This window comes from Martes martes (assembly GCF_963455335.1).
Source record: "Martes martes genome assembly, chromosome: 7".
NCBI lineage: Eukaryota > Metazoa > Chordata > Mammalia > Carnivora > Mustelidae > Martes > Martes martes.
Window position 1 is genome coordinate 61,454,676 of NC_137894.1, and position 19,664 is coordinate 61,474,339.

General features: G+C 41.8%; 2 protein-coding genes across 4 annotated transcripts in view; one reads left to right on the forward strand and one right to left on the reverse strand.

Moving 5' to 3' along the window:
- ZNF106 (zinc finger protein 106) overlaps window positions 1-2,210 on the reverse strand; it is a 68,921-nt gene extending 66,711 nt beyond the window's left edge. For both annotated transcript variants that reach the window (XM_080808789.1, XM_080808790.1), the window contains exon 1: window positions 2,013-2,210. The gene's annotated coding sequence lies outside the window, so the exon portion shown is untranslated. The remainder of the gene's footprint in view (window positions 1-2,012) is intronic.
- Window positions 2,211-5,220: 3,010 nt separating this feature from the next.
- SNAP23 (synaptosome associated protein 23) overlaps window positions 5,221-19,664 on the forward strand; it is a 48,427-nt gene continuing 33,983 nt past the window's right edge. Inside the window, exon 1 of one of the 2 annotated variants that reach the window (XM_080808184.1) lies at window positions 5,221-5,331. The gene's annotated coding sequence lies outside the window, so the exon portion shown is untranslated. The remainder of the gene's footprint in view (window positions 5,332-19,664) is intronic. The other variant, XM_080808183.1, reaches the window with a different exon arrangement.

The following is a 19,664-nucleotide window of genomic DNA, read 5'->3' on the forward strand; positions in this document are numbered from 1 at the left end:
ACCAAATCAGCTAGCACCTACCATTATTCCTTGCTTTCTTTGTACAGGAGCCTCTTCTACAGTAGATTACATATGCTGTGCTCCAACCCAGATAAAAAATTACCATTTGCAGTTCTTCCTTTTTAAATATCATCCTTTTGGGGCACCTGGGTGGCTCAGTGGGTTGAGCCTCTGCTTTCGGCTCGGGTCATGATCCCAGGGTCCTGGGATCGGCCCCGCATCGGGCTCTCTGCTCTGCGGGGAGCCTGCTTCCCCCCCAACCCCTGCCCTCTGCCTGCCTCTCTGCCTACTTGTGAGCTCTCTCTCTGTCAAATAAATAATTAAAAAATATATATATCATCCTTTTAATCAAAGTAATTGGTTCTGAAATAACTTGATCAGATTCCATCACACCCTCCTACCACCTTCCAAGCCACGTTGAAGTTCTCTTCAAAAACCATCTAGTATCTTTAAAGGCGCCTACCATTTTCTAGACTCAGGAGTTAACTCTAGAAACTAAAACTGTAATGTAGTTGCTTCTCAAAAATGCTTAGGGGGCGCCTGGGTGGCTCAGTGGGTTAAGCCTCTGCCTTCAGCTCAGGTCATGATCTCAGGGTCCTGGGATCGAGTCCCATGTCGGGCTCTCTGCTTGGCAGGGAGCCTGCTTCCTCCTCTCTCTCTCTCTCTGCCTGCCTCTCTGCCTGCTTGTGGTCTCTGTCAAATAAATAAATAAAATCTTAAAAAAAAAATGCTTAGGATACTTAACTTGGTGTAATGGGAAAATGATGAGCCTTGGCATATGTGAATTTCACCACTTACTTTAGCTAGGTTAGCTTGAGCAAATAACCATCAAACTTTTAGTGACCTAATCTGAAATATGCTTCAAAAAGCCACTTTCCATTACAGTATCTCATCAATTTTTGTGACAAACCTGAGTGTATCTGGCACTTATGCAGTAGGTGCTAAATACATCCTAACTGAAGCTAAGTATTATCTTCCATTGTTTCATTCACAACTGAACTGGAGAACAGGGATTTAGACAAATTTTAAGATTTCCCACGGGGTTTAGAATAGTATTGGGCTCTCAGTGTTTAAAAAAAAAAAAAAAGTTAGGGGCGCCTGGGTGGCTCAGTGGGTTAAGCCTCTGCCTTCGGCTCAGATCATGGTCTCAGGGTCCTGGGATCGAGCCCCGCATCGGGCTCTCTGCTCAGCTGGGAGCCTGCTTCCACCTCTCTCTCTGCCTGCCTCTCTGCCTATTTGTGATCTCTGTCTGTCAAATAAATAAATAAAATCTTTTTTAAAAAAGTTATTTCGGCTTGAGTAAATTCGATATAAACCATTATGGCGGATAAAGCACCTATTTGTCAGGTAAGAGAACTTCCCTTAACTAGAATGGCAGTGCCAAGTTTCTAAAAGCCATGGAAATCTCAAACTTCCCAATAAAATGGTTTACTCTAACTCTCAAGGATGATTAAACTGAGCAGACTCAATGGGGAGTGGGGTGCAAAGCATTTCCTCCCCCATAATTATGCACCGAGATTCGGACTAAATATTAAACTGACACGTAGTGAACGCTCCATAATTAGTAGCTATTATTAAGACGCATCCCACCGGGAGAGGAGACGGAAGGAGGCAAAAGAACGGAGCCTGTTAGTCACAAGAGGTCGAAAGGTGTCCCTGGCCTGTGACCCGTAAGCCTTTAAGCACCTGGGTCTACGAGATCCCTGCGGAATCGGGGGCCGAAAGAGGTCAGCGGCCTCCCCTAAAGGTCAAGGTTCTTGCAGGCGCGTTTCCTGCCGGGGCTAGAAGCCGAGCCGGAACGCCCCCGCTAGAATCTGTACCCCGAAGCCAGAAGCACCGCCTGCCTGTAAACCGCGCGGGCTCTGGGAGAGGGCAGGACCGGGATGCCGCTGCGCCTCAGCCTGCAGGAGCAGAAACCCGGCCGCGTCCTGCAGCTCGAAACCTTAGGAGCAGACCACCAGGACCCCGCCGTTCCGGTATGCCTCAACGCAGCCCGGCCACTCGATACTCACACTCACAGCCGACCCGTCTTACTCCATCAGGCCGCCAAGGTCCCAGGGAGGGGGCTCCCCGAGGTCCCCCTCAGTTTTGGGTCCGGCGGCCCACTCCGGACCCCCTCCCCGCCGGGCACCGCCGCCGCCGCCGCCAGCGCGCAGGCGCACACCGCCGCCGTCACGCTCCTTTTTTTTTTTTTTTCCCCTTAGCTGTCCGCCTTTCTCAATAATCTAGCTTTATTTGAACACACGAGAGTGAACAACGGACACAGGGGAAAGACGCTTTACTGGAAAAGAAAGAAAGATCAAAGGCATACCGGCTTGCAGACGTTACTCTGCTACACTGAACGCACCAGTAACCAGCCTCCCTAGCTCCTTTTTCATTCTTTTTGCTCTTTCTGGGCCTCCCTGTTGCTTCTGCTCTCCTCCTAAATCCCCAGCATTCCCTTTATGCAGTGCGATTGTTTATGCTGAATTTCCAACCATTCCTGCCTTGTAAAACTTACCGAAGTTTAATGGAAGGTGCAAGAGTTTGAGGACAGACAGACCTGAGTTCAAATATTGACTTAGCTACTCCTAGTAATTTATGACTTTGGGCAAATTACAAGTTTTCTTGGAAACTCAGTTTCTGCACAGTTAAATTTAGGATAATGGTCTCTCTCGGGGGGTTGCTAGGATTAAATGGCATAACACGAGTCAAGTGCCTATCCATGAATGGTTGCCTGTCATAGCACAAAAAATCCATGAATACCAATGATAGTATTTTAATACTTAATGTATTTCTTTATTAAATGTAGTCCATACTCATTCCCCAGGATCCTATTTTTAGTGACTACAATTAATCAGGTAAACCAAGTTACATTAAGATTAATAATGGTGGGGCACCTGGGTGGCTCAGTGGGTTAAAGCCTCTCCCTCTGGCTCAGGTCATGATCTCAGGGTCCTGGGATCCAGCCCCCATCAGGCTCTCTGCTCATCGGGGAGCCTGCTACCCACCTCTCTCTGCCTGCCTCTCTGTCTACTTGTGATCTCAGTCTGTCAAATTAAATAAAATCTTTAAAAAAAAAGATTAATAATGGTGTGAAGTGTTACTCCTCCTACATTATTGAAGTTCTAATAATGTCTATGTTTAACAAGATCTTCAATTCCTAAAATCAAAGTAAGCACCTCCCTTCATCTATGTATAAGTCCAGATTTTCATCTAAAGAACTGAGGAACTATTCCAATTCTGTATTTGTGACATCACAATTTCTTAAAACACTCAAGGTCTGAGGTACACTTCTCATTCTACTCTCCTTCAAAGATGCAATGGAAGGACTACTTTGCCCTATAAGCTCAGGGCCATAGTCCAAGGAAAAGCTTGTAGAAGACCAAGGTCAGCCATTGGTGAGCATCAAGGTAACCCTAGATCAGGGTTTCTTTTTTCTTTTTTTTAAGACTTATTTATTCATCTGAGAGACAGAGAGCAGGGGATGGGGAGCAGCAGAGGGAGAGGGAGAGAAGCAGACTCCCAGCTGAGTGCAGAGCCCAGTCTGGTACTTGACACCACTACCCTGAGATCATGACCTGAGTGGAAACCAAGAGTAAGACACCCAACCAACTGAGCCACCTAGGCACCCCTAGGTCAGGGTTTCTTAACCTTGGTACTATTGATACTTTGGACATACTTTTTTTTTTAGAGGTGAGGAAGGGCAAAGGGGGAGAGAGAGAGAATCTCAAGCAGGCTCCACGCCCAGTACAGAGCCCACTGTGGGGCTCCATCTCACAACCCTGAGATCAAGACCTGAGCCGAAATCAAGAGCTGGATGCTTAATGGACTGAGACTCCCAGATGCCTCAATTCTGGAGATAATTCTCATGCTCTCCTGTGCATTGTAGGGTGTTGCTAAGCATCCTTGGACGCTAGATGCCTGTAGTATCCCCCACATTTACATCCATTACATGCCTTTACATTACATCCTTTATGCCTTTACATCCCCACCCCAATCCCCATCATCTTGACAATCAAAAATGACTCCAGACATTGCCAAATGTTCCTTAAAGGCAAAAATGTCCCTGGTTGAGAACTATGGCATTATACCATGGCAGTAACCCACCCATAAATAAACTCAACCACTTCTGCCGACACAAAGTAATTGCTGCTTGAGAAAGTCACACAGGAGGGTAGAAGCTGGGGAGTTCATTTTTACCAATCTTATACAGGACCTTCACACTGCTTAACAGTCCTACTACTTGTCTGGGGTCAACTTGTTCTTTCACTTTCTGTAACAATATTCCAAAACTTTTCCACTTTCCTTAAAGCTCCCAACTCCTTTTCTATTAGCAGAGGACTTCATCTCCTACTTCATAGAGAAAACTGAGGTCATCAGATGAGAACTCAACTTCCTGTTTCTAAACATAAAACTTACAGGCACATACTTCCTCTTATATTTGAAATATCTTCTCTCTCTTCCAAAACCATTCCCTCTTCTCCTTTGAAATACTTTTTATTTATTTATTTATTTTAATTTCCAGAATTGTGCTGTATTCTTAGAGGTGCCTGGAAGAGTTCCTGGACCTGTTTAAAGCCTTTCAACGGCTCTCTGTGTTCATAGCACAAAGCGCAGTCTCACTAGTCCACCCTTCCAAGATCTGGCCCATTGCTGACTATTTAAAGCTTATTCCCCACTTCACCCGGAGATAGACGATGAGCTGTAAGTCTCTAACCAGGATGAAGTACAAGGAATCTACCGAAGGTCCTATGTTCTTAATGGCATACGCTGTTCCCACAGGAAAATTATTTCTCTCCAACCCAGGCTCCCGGCAGAACTCCTACTTAGCCTTCCTGATTGTCACTTCCTTTGGGAACCCTTCCAGACATCCCTAAGAATAAGGCGCTGTTTTCATTGTGCACCAACTCGGCCTCGGACTTTCCAACACCACGCACTGTATTCTATCCACAATAATTTGTTTACATATCGATTTCCAATCTAGAGAGACGGAAAGACCCTGGAAGGCAGGGAAGGCATTCTTTTCTCCTTCTTTTCTTCATCGATCATCTGCCAAACGGCTTGCCCTTGACAATGTTTGTTGCATAAATACTTCCCACCTTTGGGAGGCTTTCGAATTTTCCGGTTAACGGGTGAGTCCCCAGACTCTCCGCCTGCGTGGCAGGGAGATTTAAACCCCTCGGACCGTGATTGGCTCCAGCTCCAGGGGTGTGTCCGCGCTCGCGCGGCGGGGGAAGTGCGCAGGCGCGCGGGTCCGGCGCGCGCAGGCGCTGGGAGGACTCAGCTCCAGGTCCAGTGTGGGGGGTGTCCGAGCGGCTGCGGCGCGAGAGGAGTGGCCGGAACTGCTTGGTGAGCCTTCAGGAGTGGGGTTGAGAGAGGTAGCCTGGTTGAAGATTGGGATCAGGTCCCAAGAAGAAAGAGTATTATCATGACGGTTTAAAACTTGGTGGGGTCGGGCTTAAGGGGAGGAGTGGCGGTACTCTGGCCCGGACTGGGCAGGCCGGGCCCAGAGCAAGGACGCGAGCCGCCGAGAAACTACCGTGGGGCCGGCGGAGGAAGGGTGGCGGGATGGTGGTTCGTTGAACTCTTCCTTACAACCAAGAAGAGGAAGGGTGGCGGGATCATGGTTCGTTGGACCCCTCCTCAAAACCTTCCCCACCCCTACCGTGTTGCTATGATCGGGGTTAATTGACTGTATGGTGACCACAGTGATCAGATAACTCTGAACTAGGTGTTCGAAGGTGTCTGAGGTTCGTGTCATTGGAGAGTCCATGCTCTCTAGGAAAGTCCATCCTTATGCCGTGGCTTTACTGTAGGCGCACAAAGGATCCGTGAAACACCGACTTTTACAATTCCGAGCTGGAGTTGGTTGCGGGAGACGGCGCGGGGTGGGAGTGGGGGCGGTGGAGAGTAAGTACTGTAAAGTGCTGTTTCATCTCATCCTTTTTTTCCCATCATTAGTCACCACAATGTTAGGAAAGGTAGATGAGGATAGAGGAAACCGAAAGACATCAGATTTGGGAAAAGGAGATGAAAAGGGACTATTATTTTGCCTTTTGCTAGTCATCTTTAGGAAGTAGGGAGACGATTGGCGAGGGGGTGTTTGGATACTGGCAGCTTCTGACAGTCATGTGAAAATAACGTAGCTTCACAGTAGCGGGTATTTCAAGAACTTAGAGGAATATTACTTCCTCTGCCTCTTTGCCCTTAAGACTGGCGTTCAGATGTGCTAGTAGAAAATACGGCAGATAAAACCAAATAGAAATGATTCTCTAGCGTTCTTGCTTAGCTTGGAAAACCACACTAAAATTCATAGCACATCATTACCTAGAATACGTTGAAATCTAAATTTGAACAATTTCATAGTAAGATTTTTAAAAAATTAATGTTTCTTCCACCGTCACAGTTGATGTTTAAGGCATTCTAATGGTCAGTTGTCATTCATTCCTTTGGCAAGAGGTAATGAGAAAGAACACATTCATATAAATATTAGGAAATATTAGGAGAAACATCTCTGCTCACATTACCATGCTCCTTTGACAGTAAATGTGAAAATAAATAGAATGATCATGTAACAGCTTACGGCTCAGATATTTATCACATTCTTAGCCTTTTGGGTTTTTTTGTTTATTTGTTTTGGTTGGCTTTTTTTTTTTTTTTTTTTTTTTTTTAGGTGCTTGTGGTATGTGAATATGTACTAGAAAATTCCTGTTATTCCAGTTCCAGGATAGCAAAGTCTTATTGTGCTATTATGTTCTTAACAGTATGGCACTTTTTCCTGTAAAACAGTAGCGTTTCTGTATGCATCTTAGTGTTTGCTTCTTTTACTCTAAATGAGCTTAAGCATGGTAACAGGATCACTTAACTAAAGGTCACATCATTTCTAATCATTCAGAACACAACCTTGAACCAAGAAGGAAGCAAAAAACAAAACAAAAACACCCTGTTGTTCATGGGACAGCTGTCAGTATTTCATTCCTCATGAACCATACATACCACCATCATAAATTTTGCCTTTTAGAAGATCACCTGTGTTATTTTATTTCATGTTTTTAATAGACTTGTTTTCAACACTACTCTTTTCCAAAGTGATAATTTGTGAAATCATGGTTTTTATGTATACTTTTTTCTAGTACATTATAATAAATACATAACTTCAGTACGTAACTGTTGCTTACGTAACAGCTGAAATCATCTCATGTTCATGTTCTGCACTCTGGAAAATACTGCTTTGGAACTAACCTCATTTTTAAAATAAAGTGAAGATTGGACGTGTCCAGTGGACTTAAAAATTCTGTGAACTCAGTGATGGCATTCACTGTTGTGACACAATTCTAGCACACTTACTTATCTGGTTTCACCAGATGAAAGTAGATTAGAATAGCAAAAGGGAAAAAGAGGATGTTTGCTCTTTGACATTTTTGTGAAATCAGCTGCCTTTTTTTTTCTTCTGAATTTAGGTGCCATGTCTTTTTTTTTTTATAAGATTTTATTTATTCATTTGTCAGAGAGAGTGAGCACAGGCAGACAGAGAGGCAGGCAGAGGCACAGGGAGAAGCAGGCTCCCCGCTGAGCAAGGAGCCAGATGTGGGACTCGATCCCAAGACCCTGGGATGACCTGAGCGGAAGGCAGCCACTTAACCAACTGAGCCACCCAGGCGTCCCTAGGTGCCATGTCTTAAAACATTCTGAAAGATTGTTTTTTAGTTGTATTTGTACTCAGTGTTACCCATATTCTGGCATTTATAATATATGATGTTGCTTGCATTCAAGAGTGCTGAACTTTTTGATTCTAGTGCTGTATCTCGTTTCTAGGTCTGTAGATTGAGAGAGGACTAGATGACAAGGAACTGATCTTTTTCTTTGTTGTGGTGGATAGAGACTTGAAACAGATGGATCCGGTGCCTCCAGCAACTGGAGGAAGTGGATTGTAGAGCCAGGAAATAGCATGTACTGTTCGTTTTGTTAATATTGGTGGTGGAGGTGGTGTTCCATTTGCAGTCATTTAAATTCACGGACATTTTGGTTTTGATTTCAGTTTGGGTTGTACTGCTACTAAAATATTTAAATCACTGATAAGTATATTTTTTCTGGAATCCCCCCATCCGTCTTGATTTTTGTGAAATCTGTAACTTGGATTTAAATTTATTTGAACAATGCTTTGACTATTGAAATTACCTTTAGATGGCCTTTTGAGACTTTTAAAATAAAGTTCAAACTTCTTGGTTAAAATATACAAAGCCCTTTAAAACCTGTTTACTCTGTCTGCCTTTTAAAACCACCCTACCCACTCTGTATACATGTATAGTATATTCTGACATGACTACTGAGGCCTTACATTGTGACACTTCTTTGATAGTTTGAAATCATAATTTTTTTAGGGTTGATCATGCTTGGATTTCAATTGTCGAATCAAAATCACAAGAGATATTTAATAATTATGAAAAATTATGATAGCTTTATTGAGCAATACATACCAGCCAAGGTTTAAATGCTTAGCATGAATTAACTCAATCTTATAATGCTCAAGATAACGATTATATTCTCATTTAATGAAAAACACTGAAGCACAGAGAAATAAATTAAGCAATAGTCAGGTTTCAAAAACATGCCTCCAAGTATTGGGCACTTAACCACTGTGCTGTTTTGCCCTTTGTATAAATAAGAATGCCACTCTTCTTCTTTTTTAAGATTTTATTTATTTATTTATTTGAGAGAGAGACCAAGGGGGAGGGGCAGAGTGGAGGGACTAGCAGACTCCCTGCTGAGGACTGAGCCTGACCCCAGGCTTGATCCCAGGACCCTGAGATCATGATCTTTGGTGAAGTCAGAAGCTTAACCTTCTGAGCCACCCAGGTGCCCCAAGAATGCCACTCTTTTAACCTAGTGTGGGAGATACTCTTTCCAGGGACCTGAGTGCTTAATGTTCTCTATCTCTGGCATCTGATTCCTCGAATCAGAGTATTTGAGAAGCTAACCAGAAAGCTTCTAGGTGAACTTGGAATCAGAGCCAAAATACTTGGATGACTTGGGTAAATACTTCCTACAGGCAAGGTGAAGCCTTGCTAATTGTCCCTACCTCAAACTTGGTGTCTTCCTCTGCAGATACCATAGTTAAGTCTGCTAGATTGTATGTATGTCCTCCTTGGAGAATGGATGCTGCATTCTTGAGCCTCTTTCTTAATTCTTACAGAGCATCCCTTTTCTGTTTCCATAGCCTTTCTTTTAGACAGTGTCGATACAATTGATTATAATCATATATAGATGTACCTTCCTAGGACTATATTCTGGTCAGTTAGAGTAGAATTGTGGAAGTTCCAGGGTTGAGCAGGACTTGAAACCTAGATGTTGGACTTCAGCAATTAAGTCATAAACAGTACTTCTGTAAAGCTGAAGTGTAATCTTGATCTTTTGGTTCCTGATTTTTAGTGTTATTTTCTCAGCAGTATGCTTTCTGTCTTGAATCATGTGCTTCAGTGCTCTTTGAAACCAAGATGTTTAATAGATACGATTCAGTGGTATACTTCTTATATTTGCATAGTTTTTGAGCTTTATAAGAATGGTTAAAATTGTTCCTGTAGAAGGAAGTAGAAAGGAAACAAGAGAGGAAGTAAAAGGAGGAAACTAACCTTAATATAAATAAAACTCTCATCTGAATGCCTTTAGAAAGAATTAAATTTCCTAACCAGAGCAGGGGCTCTTTTTGGCATAACCTGGAGTATTTCGAGTATTTTTAGAACACTGTGCACCTGGACTTAGTGTGTGAACATCCTTCCTTCCTTCCTTCTCAGGCGGAACTGAGCCACCCAGGCGCCCTTAGATCCCATTTTTAATATGAAACATTAAAAATGTTCACACATGGGGCGCCTGGGTAGCTCAGATGGTTAAGCATCTGCCTTCTGCTCAGGTCATGATCCTGGGGTCCTGGGATCGAACCCCTGCGTCAGGCTCCCTGCTTAGTGGGGAGTCTGCTTCTCCCACTCCCCCTGCTTGTGTTCTCTCTCTCACTGTGTCTCTCTCTCTCTCTCAAATAAATAAGTAAATCTTTTTAAAAAATGGGACCTAAGAGCAAAACATACATTCCTAAAGAAAAACTAGATTCTTTTACCCCATAAGTGATGGTCCATGTCTGAATTTCTACTTTGTTCTCTGTAATCCTTTCTTCTATTCTTTCTGTTTATTCTCCATTATTCATCTTTATTTAGAGTCTTTAAGAAAGAGGTACGTAGATACAGCATGACATGATACACAAGTGTGAGGTGGGGATGGCTGGCAAGGCTCACCCTGCTTGAATAAAATATTCATCCCAACCATCCAAAGTATTTTGGCTCTGATTCTAAGTTCACCTAGTAACTTTTTGATTAGCCTCTCGAATACCACAGATAGAGAACATAGGTAACATGAGCACTGTGCTAAACACTTCACATACATTAATTCATTTCTGAAACAGTGTTGGGAGGTAGAACTGTTACCCTTTTTATTTTTTTTAAAGATTTTATTTATTTGACAGACAGAGATCACAAGTAGGCAGAGAGGCAGGCAGCGGGGGGAGAGGGGGACGGGGAGCAGGCCCCCTGCCGAGCAGAGAGCCCGATGTGGGGCTCAATCCCAGGACCCCAGGATCATGACCTGAGCTGAAGGCAGAGGCTTTAACCCACTGAGCCACCCAGGTGTCCCTAGAACTGTTATCCTAGTGAACAAGGAAACTGAGACTTGAATAGGCTAAGTAAATTGCCTGGGTATCAGACCTAGGATGAACTCAGGGTCTGTCTGAGCTCAGACAGACATTATACTACGTACTATATACTACATACTCATAAAAACTACATTATGTTCATTCAGCACAATTTATTAAATTATCTCATCTAATCTAGAAGTAGCAAGTTTAGTCACAGGAGAATTAATAGTAACTGCAGTCATTTTCAGCCCAATTCAGCCTTGACATTAGTTGGGGTAGTCTTAGCCTTAAGCTAAGAAGACTTTAGTCTTGTAGACAGGCAGGATTTGTATACACAAAACAACTAGAAAACTAAAAAAGCTGGAAACTGTATATATTTAGAGGCAGTGGAGAAGAGTGCTTTATTTTCCATATTCTAAGTACAGTGTATCATAAAATACACGTTTAAAAAGAAAGGAGGGTAGTTTTCTTGACATCACAGTATGTTCCCTTACTTGATAGCAGATCCTTGAAAAATGTTTGTGGAATGAATTAAGAGGGGTGTATTCTGGGACTAGGATCTCTTTCTGCTAAGCTTTCAGGCTAGCCAGACTGCTGACTCGCCATCCATCAGCATAAGGGAACTCTCAACTCTTTGGGGGCAGTCACCATAGCTAGATTCACCACATTCTCTTCTGACAACCTTTGTCTAGTTTTCCTCTTCAGTTGGGTTTTGGTCTGGGACCTTCTGAGGTCCCAGGCCTCTGCAAACAACTGCCTTCTCCTCAGTTAACATCAGGTCTGTTCCAGGAAGGACCACCCCCCTCCCTCAGAAGGATTATGTATTATGCAAAGAGCCTGAGAGCCAGAAGTATTGCTTTTTATTCCCTTAGCATAAAGAAGTTGGACTAGATGATCTCTGAGGTTTATTTTCAGAGACTGTTCTCTGAGATAAGAATTGAGCAGACAGCAGGGAGCCTGCTTCCTCCTCTCTCCCTGCCTGCCTCTCTGACTACTTGTGATCTCTGTCTTTCAAATAAATAAATAAAATCTTTAAAAAAAAAAAAAAAGAATTGAGCAGAAACTTTGTTCCCAGATAACTGATTAATCAGGCAGAGATTACTGTAGGCTAGTAGTTTCCAAGTCATGCTCCATGGAACCTTGGTTCCCTGGTATTAATAAAAGTATTCTTGGAAGGAAGGATTTTATGGTCATCTGTATTTGACTGGGATAGCCACAGTTAAACAGATTTCTTCACTGCTTCAGGACTTCTGATTTCCAGCCAAGAATTTAATTAGCCAGCCAGTCTATAATATAAGGATAAATAAGAAAAATAGAAGATGGGGAGGTTTAAGACCTAAATGTCTTAGGAAGACATTCTTCCTAAGGTCATGAATGACCTTCCTAAGGTCATGAATGACCTTCCTAAGGTCATGAATGACCTTAGGAAGAATGTCTTCCTAAGAAGACATTCTTCCTAAGAAGACATTCTTCCTAAGACCTAAGGTCCTAAGACCTTCCTAAGGTCATGAATGATATCCAAAATTGGAAAATATCAAGGGGCTCCTGGGTGGAACAGGGGTTAAAGCCTCTGCCTTTGGCTGTGGTCATGATCCTGCCAGGGGAGCCTGCTTCCCCTTCTCTCTCTCTGCCTGCCTCTCTGCCTACTTGTGATCTCTGTCTGTCAAATAAATAAAATCTTAAAAAAAAAAGAAGAAAATATCAAGAAACAACACTATCAGCATATGATTTAGAAATTTAAGGTTAAACACTGGAACAACTAATACTGTTGAAAATTTTCCCTCTGGGCTCCTGGAAGTTGGAATTGGTTCAGGTCACAAGAGAAGGTAGGGGAATTGCTGTTTATTACTGTTATAGAACTATTTGACATCTCAAACTGCATATATTCATATATATATTATTAAAATTAAATATGGGGGTACCTGGGTGGCATAGTCAGTTAAGCAGCTGCCTTTGACTCAGTTCATGATCCCAGGGTCCTGGGATCAAGCCCCACATAGAGCTCCCTGCTCAGTGGAGAGCGTGCTTCTCCTCCTCCCTCTGCCTGCTGCTCTGCCTACTTATACTCTCTATCTTTGTGTCAAATAAGTAAACAACAACAACAACAACAACAACAAAACCTTTGAAAAAGTAAAATTAAATTAAATATAGAAGAATATAAAATCTTCAAAATAATCTTGAATGGCTGAATAACATTGCATCATGTAGTTGTACCATAATTATTCAGTCAAATTCCCTGTCATTGGTTATTTAGATTGCTTCATTTTTTTAATATTATAAATAATACTGAGACCAATATATTTTTGTCTGTATCTGTGATTTTCTTCTAGATTTCTGAAAGAAAGCCGGAGTTGGGGCTCCTGGGTGGCTCAGTCCTTAAGCATCTGCCTTCAGCTCAGGTCATGATCCCAGGGTCCTGGGATCGAGCTTCCTGCTCCTCTCTCTCCCATTTCCCCTGCTTGTGTTCCCTCTCTCGCTGTGTCTCTCTCTCTGTCAAATGAATAAATAAAATCTTTAAAAATAAATAAATAAAAGAAAAAGAAAAAAGCCAGAGTAAGAAATAACTTAAAATTTTCTGTCTATATTACATCATCTCTTGAAAGTTTTTGGGTTTTTTTTGTTTTGTTTTTAAAGATTTTTTTTATTTGTTTGACAGAGAGCAGGAGAGTACAGGCAAGGGGTGTAGCAGGCAGAGGGAGAGGGAGAAGCAGGCCCCCTCCTGAGCCAGGAGTCATGGGTGAAAGAAGAAAGTTGCTTAACCCACTGAGCCACCCAGGTGCCCCAGAGTTTTGGTTTTTTAAAAATCAGCATTTTACTTTCCTAAACAGTGGTTAAGAAAGCTTTAATTTTATAGAAATGGGAATTGAAATAACCACAGATGTCCTGGGTGCACTATTTCTTGTGTCATTTGGAGCTTGAAACATTTTTTATCTTTCAGAGTTTTTCATTATCAAAGGCTTAGAGTTATTGCATAGATTTGCTGTTAATGAGGTTATAAAGTATTCTGAAACCTATCTACAAAACCAGTGATTGGGTTTTCTTTTTTATAAGATTTATTTATTTAAAAATTTGAAAGTCCTGATCTTTGAGTTCTTTTCTTCCCCGCAAAATTGATTTATTTGTGAGAGAGGGCCAGCATGTGAGTGGCAGGAGGGGCAGAGGGAGAGCATCTTCAAGCAGATTTCCCAATGAGCCTGGAGCTGCAGGCAGGGCTGGATCTCACCCCCAGTGAGATCATGACCTGAGCTGAAACCAAGAGCTGGATGCTCAACCTACAGCGCCACCCAGGCATCCCAACCAATGTATGTTTGTAACATTTCAGGAGTGGGGTGAGGAGTTGGGTTAAATAGGTAATGGTGATTAAGGAGTGCATTTGCTGTGATGAGCATGTGGTGAGGTATTGAATCACTGTGTTGTACACCTGAAACTAATATAACACTGTATGTTAGCTAACTGGAATTAAAATCTTAAAAAAAAAAAGTTCTTTTAAAGAAAATTTAGAAAATATATTATTGTATAAGACAAAAATCATCTGTAAAATTTTTAAAAATATGTTCAGTCCATCTCATTTAAGCTGGGTGGACATTTACATTTTTGGCATTTAGTTTTTAAATCATACATACTTTTTAATGTGGCATTAAGATTTATTGATAGAAAATAGTAGTGTATAACCTGTATAATGACCATTTTAAGTCTCCAAAAACAGCTCAGCATTTTCAGATATATGTTAGTGTATCTTGACCTTGGTGTTCCCTTATTTAGGTTTCAGTTTCTCTTGCATTAGTTATTAATAATAGCCAGAAGTGCCAGTTAAAAACATTTTTTTTCTCTCATTGCAAGAAAGAAAATTGGACTCTTTCATTTTTAAAGACATGGAATGGCATGTTTTCAGAATTCCAAACACAGACTATGCTTGAATCTTCTTTTTTTTTTTTTTTAAGATTTTATTTATTTATTTGACAGAGAGAGAGATCACAAGTAGGCAGAGAGGCAGGCAGAGAAAAAGAGGGAGAAGCAGGCTCTCTGCTGAGCAGAGAGCCCGATGTGGGGCTCGATCCCAGGACCCCAAGATCATGACCTGAGCTGAAGGCAGAGGCTTAACCCACTGAGCCACCCAGACACCCCAAATCTTCTTTTTTTAAAAAAAGATTTAATTTCTTTATTTGACAGAGATCACAAGTAGGCAGAGAGGCAGGCAGAGAGAGAGGAGGAAACAGGCTCCCCACCTAGCAGAGGGCCCAACTCGGGGCTTGATTCCAGGACCCTGGGATCACAACCCGAGCCAAAGGCAGAGGCTTTAACCCACTGAGCCACCCAGGCACTCCTGTACTTGAATCTTAATAAAGAAGTACATCACGTGTATTTTCTTTCTTTCTTTCTTTCTTTTTTTTTTAACTAACATATAATGTATTATTTGTTTCAGGAGTACAGGTCTGTGATTCATCAGTCTTACACAATTCACAGCACTCACCATAGCACATACTCTCTCCAATGTCCATCACCCAGCCACCCGTCTCCCCTCCAGCAACCCTCAGTTTGTTTCCTAAGATTAAGAGTCTCTTACAGTTTGTTTCCCTCTCTAGTTTCATATTGTTTCATTTTTTTCCCTCCCTTCCCCTATGATCCTCTGTCTAGTTTCTCAAATTCCTCATATCAGTAGCTCATATGATAATTGTCTTTCGCTGATTGACTTATTTTGCTTAACAAAATCTACATTGTTGCAAATGGCAAGATGATGTGTTTTTAATGGCTGCATAGTATTCCAGTGTGTGTGTGTGTGTGTGTGTGTGTGTGTGTGTGTGTGTGTGTATACCACATCTTCTTTATCCCTTCATCTGTCGATGGGCATCTAGGCTCTTTCCATAGTTTGGCTATTGTGGGCATTGCTGCTATGAACATTCTGGTGCATGTGCCCCTTCGGATCACTTATCAGGTGTATTTCTTAATATGGTTGTTCTGTCCTGTTTTCCAACCACCATTTTTCTTTTTCAAGAAGAAGGGACATTTCAGTGGTGCGTACTCTATAGCTACTATCATTTATTTTACTAAATGGGATTTTGTTGCAGAAAATTGCTGGGCATGAGAAAAGCTACAAAATTAATGTTTTCCTTTTATCTTCCTTTTCATTCTTACTCATACTGTTTTCTTTTCCTTAACTGTTCTCTCCTTTCAAATATTCTTTCTCCATCCCTAAGTCATTTTTTCCATTTTTAGAAATTGAGACATAATTCTCATAATGTAAAGTTTGCCATTTAAAGTATACAATTTAGTGGCTTTTGGTATATTCATAATGCTGTGCAACCATGACTACTAATTACAGAACATCTCCATCACCTCCAAAACAAACCCTGTATCTGTTGGTAGTCAGTCCTGTTCTGCCTTTACCCCATCCTCTGGCAATCACTAATCTACTTTTAAGTAGGGTTTACCTATTCTGGACATTTCACATAAATGACATCATACAGTATGAGATCTTTTGTATCCAGTTCAATTAGATTAATGCTTTCTAGCCTCATACATGTTGTAGCATGTAACATTCCCTTTTGTGGCTGAATGATATTCCATTGTATGGACATTTGGGCGTTTGGGTGTTTTCTGCTTTTTGGCTGTTAGCAATAATGCTGCTTTAAACATTTGTGTACAAGTTTTTATGTGGACATGTGTTTTCATTTGTCTCTAATGTACATAGGAATGTAATTGCTGGGTGACATGTAATTCAATGCTTAATCTATTGAAGCCTAAGTTCTTGTCCTGCATTGTTAAATGGTTTGTTTTTCCTTCATTAGGTACCAGAATTATAACAGGGGTAGGATATCATCCGTTAGTACCTGGCTATACATTAGAAAACAAAACAAAACAACTTTCACCTAAAACAGTGGTTTTCAACCTTGGCTGCTCATTGGAGTCATCTGGGAATGTTTAAAATCAACTGGCACTAACCCCAAGAGTTTTTTATTTAATTAGTCTGGGGTACAGCTTAGGCCTCCAGGTGAGTAGCCAAGACTGAGAACCACTGTTCTCTAACTCTAACTGGAGTTAGACTTGCTACTTGAAAATGGGAAGGCAGGGACTTCATAGATATACTTTTCTTGGCAAAACTGCTACACATTTGAATGACTTGATATTGTGTCTCTCTATTCTTCTCTCTTTAATGTGTGTAATAGTGATTGAAAGTACATACTCTGTATCAGTCTACCTACATTGGAACCTGGCTCTACTATATGACCTTGCATAAGTTGCTTAACCTCACTGTTCCTTAGTTCCTACACCTGTAAAATGTGGAATTAAATAGTGTTTGCTATGGTCTGAATGTTTCTTGAAATCCTAATTCCTGATGTGATGGTTTTAAGTGGAACCTTTGGGAGGTGCTTAAGCCCTGAAGGTGGAGTCCTCATGGATGGAATTAGCGCCTTATAAAACAGGCTCCAGGGGCCTCTGGGTGTCTCAGTCAGGTAAGGGTCTGCATTTGGCTCAGGTCTTGATCCCACCCCACATCGGGCTTCCTGCTCAATGGGGAGCCTGTTTCTCCCTCTCCCACCCCGTGCTTATGTTCCCTCTCTGACTCACTCTCTGTCCAATAAATAAATAAAATTTTAAAAGGGGGGACCTCCAGAGAGCTCCCTAGTCCCTTCCACCATATAAGGCATCAGTTTTGTACCAGAAAGAGGGCCGTGATGAGAACGTGACCAATGCAGGCACCTTGAGCTCAGACTTCAGCCTCCAGAACTGTAACAAATACATTTCTACTACATTTCTACCAACTACCAACTCTATTATTTGTTATAGCAGCTGGATAGACTTAGAGAGGATTAAATGAATGAGAGAGTGTGTGTGTGTGTGTGTGTGTGTGTGTATTTTTTAATTTCTTAGAATAATGTCTTGCATGGGGGTGCCCGGGTGACTCAGTTGCTTAAGTGTCTGACTCTTGATTTTAGTTCAGGTCATTATCTTAGGGTTGTGAGATTGAGCCCTGCTTTGGACTCTGCGCTGGGTGTGAAGCCTGCTTAAGTTCTCCATCTCCATCTGCTCCCCACCCACACCCATCCCTGTGCTCACACTCTCTCTCTCTCAAAGAAATAAGTAAAATCTTTTTTTAAAAAATAGTGCTTTGCGCATGTATAGTGCTTTGTAAGTGTTAACTTGTAGTTGTTACTGTGATTCTTCTCAGTCCTTTACTCACTATCTAGACTTACAAAATGGTGAGTAATGACTATAAAAAAGTTATGTTGGAGATTCCTCAGGAAATTAAAAATAGAGCTTCCCTATGACCCTGCAATTGCACTACTGGGTATTTACCCCAAAGATACAGATGTAGTGAAAAGAAGGGCCATCTGTACCCCAATGTTTATAGCAGCAATGGCCACGGTCGCCAAACTGTGGAAAGAACCAAGATGCCCTTCAACGGATGAATGGATAAGGAAGATGTGGTCCATATACACTATGGAGTATTATGCCTCCATCAGAAAGGACGAATACCCAACTTTTGTAGCAACATGGACAGGACTGGAAGAGATTATGCTGAGTGAAATAAGTCAAACAGAGAGAGTCAAGTATCATATGGTTTCACTTATTTGTGGAGCATAACAAATAATATAGAGGATAACGGTAGGATGGAGAGGAGAAGGGAGTTGAGGGAAATTGGAAGGGGAGGTGAACCATGAGAGACTATGGACTCTGAAAAACAACCTGAGGGTTTTGAAGGGGCGGGGGGTGGGAGGTTGGGGGAACCAGGTGGTGGGTATTTTGGAGGGCACAGATTGCATGGAGCACTGGGTGTGGTGAAAAAACAATGAATACTGTTACGCTGAAAATAAATAAAAAATTTAAAAAAAAGAACAAAAATAAAATAAAACACTATTTACCATAAAAAAAGTTACGTGACCTTTTTTTTTAAAGATTTTTATTTATTTATTTGACACAGAGAGAGTGAGAGCACAAGCAGAGGGAGTAGCAGGCAGAGGGAGAGGGAGAAGCAGGCTCCCAACTGATCAGGGAGGCTGATGTGGGACTCGATCCCAGGACCCTGGGATCATGACCTGAGCCGAAGGCAGCTACTTAACTGACTGAGCCACTCAGGTGTCCCTAAAATGTTACTTGCCCTTTTACTTGTTTGTTTGTTCGTTATTTAAAAGATTTTATTTATTTATTGGACAGAGAGAGAGAGAGAGATCACAACTAGGCAGAGCAGCGGGCAGAGAGAGAGGGGGAAGCAGGCTCCCTGCTGAGCAGATAGCCCGACTCGGGGCTCCATCCCAGGACCCTGAGATCATGACCTGAGCTGAAAGCAGAGGCTTAACCCACTGAGCCACGCTGGCACCCCAGTTACTTGCCATTTTAAAGAACTGTCCTATATGTTGAATTCTTGCATAAGAAAAAGTTGAGAAAGTAGCATGATGACACTTTTCCTCTATTATTCACCAGCTTCATCAGTCATGGCCAATCTTGTTTCCTCTGTACTCCCACCTATTTACCCACCTCTGAATTATTTTAAAGTACGTTCTACAGGTTACCTTTTAAATGGCTTCTAATTTCATATGTTTTCTTTGAATCCCTGGGGAGGTTGATGATTGGTAGGAGGTTTGAGAAAGAGAATACACTGAAGGTGAGGGACCATGACTGGAGATTGCTTATATTCCAGGATAAAGTTGTAAAGTCTTTATTCCAGCCAAGTTCTCTGCTTCTGTGTGGGGCCCTCTTTTATCTACCTCTTAGTATTTTGCCATGGAAGTACTAAAGACTTATTCAGAACTCATTAGAACCCATTTCTGTCGCCTAATGTGAATGAAATATGGTTCCCAGCCGAACTTTAGCAAGGGCCTTTGCTCTAGCCATCTGTTAGCAGAACATTTAGGACAAATTGTTCTGTATTATTTCCATACCTTTGTGCTTTTTTGCAATGGTGATCATCTGTTAATGAATGAATATGTTTCTGCAAACTTACAGAATATGTGCCAACAGAATATGTGCCAACAGAAGAATATGTGCCAACAGAAGATTTCTCTCA